The sequence below is a fragment of the Antrostomus carolinensis genome, unplaced genomic scaffold (genome assembly GCF_000700745.2).
Source record: "Antrostomus carolinensis isolate BGI_N321 unplaced genomic scaffold, ASM70074v2 scaffold41888, whole genome shotgun sequence".
NCBI classification, from domain to species: domain Eukaryota; kingdom Metazoa; phylum Chordata; class Aves; order Caprimulgiformes; family Caprimulgidae; genus Antrostomus; species Antrostomus carolinensis.
The window spans coordinates 54,444-56,584 of record NW_010331665.1 but is presented as its reverse complement, the minus strand read 5'-3'; positions in this window follow the sequence as shown (position 1 = coordinate 56,584).

Genomic DNA, 2,141 nt, shown 5'->3' with positions numbered 1-2,141 from the left:
CACACGTTGCCGGCTCATGTTCAGCTTCTCAATGAACATGACATGAACATGACATGAATATGACATGACTATGACATGACTGTGACAGCCCGTTCACAGCAGCTCTCTGCTTTGCTCACACATACGCTGTGTAACACGATAACCGTTCACATCAAGACCATTTTTAAGTCGTGTATTTTTTTTAAGTTCCTCTTGTCCAGAGTCACGACATGAAACAGCTTGAGGACAGGAAGAAGCTCGTGGGACTATCAACAGTATTTTCTCAGATGTTTTGAATATTATTGTGCTCAAAGCCCTGTGGCAAGTGAGGGTTTCACTCTGAAATGACACCACTGCTCTTTCACATCCATTTCCTGACATAAGTTCATAAGAAACATTCAAAAAAATCACATTTTCTTATGCAAACACACTAAAAGCAGGAAAACAGGACGAGTGTGTAAACTGACTGTGAATGATTAATGAGCAATAATTAGCTAACGAAGGGCTATAGGCTAGTCAGTTATCTACAACCTGCGTGCAAGCTGGTGAACATCGCTTGTGACGCCAAGGACAAAACTGGGTCAAAATTAGGGCAGAACTGAATCAGAATGAGGACAGGTCCTTTGGCACTGGGTGGAAAATTTCATCAATGGAGGACAACAGTGAACACACATTTTAAACCCAATATAACCAATAAAAACTGTGAGGAGAGACCACACGCTCCCTGAAGAGCAGTGCTGAAAACACAGCTCAGGAACTGCAGAGCTGTGGTCTCCACATTAGATCACGCTTCTCCTGGGTTCTCTGATCCATGTAAACCACAACTCCGGGGAAACATGTGGATCTCCCCAAAGCACAAGGACCTTTCCAAGCACGGGGACCTCCCCGAAGCACAACATGCTCCACTTCTCATTCCCTCGAGCGAGTTGTCCTCTCCGCTGACGTGCATCTGTAACAAAACAACCACGCCTCTCAACCGTCTCCGTGTTTCCAGCACATACAGTCGAACAACACGCAAAAGTCAGTCCCACCCATTGCTGGAAGACAGAGCACACAAGACGTGGAGGTGTGGATTCACCCCACCTAGTTTTTAACTGAAATATATCAGTGTAGTTGCCCCTCTTGGTGTTTGTTCCAACATCTGCAAGACAGTTTCATACTGTTCTAATGATTCAGAATCTGTACATTTTAAGACATTTCCATTTTGGATGCTGGAAGTGATGACAGACTAAATGTGAAACTTCTTTAGAAGTTGTAAAATTGCACTGTAAAAATGGCAGGTCTGTCTTCTTTTCTCTAGATCTTTTCTTTTTAAACAGCGTTCACTTACTAATAAAGAGGTATGTGAAAAGCAACAAAAAAATTCTCCTGTTTTTAAACATAAAGGAGCCTTGCAGTTCACCAGCCCACTTCTGGATGTTCTTGCACTTCAAATATGAGTCTCATTTCTGCAAATAAAAGATCTTCAGGCTCCTAAAATCTGAGGTCACCCAAAAGTCCATCAAACAGCCACGTCAGCAGAAACACAGCAGGAACGCCCAGACACTTTTACGAGTTTTATGAAGTTTGCTTACGACAAACCTTCTATTATTTCTCAGCAAAGAACAAGCTCTTCTCACCTCATCCCCTCCATCAGCGAGTTCATGAGATTAGAGTCTTCCTGAACTCCTTGCCCTCCTGAATTGCAGTTATTTCATTTCTTTTTGTTAGAGGGAGAGGCTGGTACATGGTAGCACAGCCAGCTTGAGCCTTCAGGTGCACTTGAGGCTACAGACTTGGGACTGTGTGTCTTCTGCTGGTAATGCTGACCTAGTCCAGCTTTCTGGGATTAGTGACCCTTCCTTCCTTCCTTCCTTTTTTTCTTTCCTTCCTTTTTTTCTTTCCTTCCTTTTTTTCTTTCCTTCCTTTTTTCTTTCCTTCCTTTTTTCTTTCTTTCCTTCCTTTTTTCTTTCTTTCCTTCCTTTTTTCTTTCCTTCCTTCCTTTTTTCTTTCTTTCCTTCCTTCCACACGATTCTCACTGAGAAACCAACTGTATTTTACCCCTCAAATAAAAAGGTAGAAAGAAATTACAGAGTGAGGGATTTTGTTCAGACTTTTTTTTTTCCCTTTTTTTTTTCAGAAGAGCTGGATATTGACAAACCCACCTAACAGAAGGGCCTTCC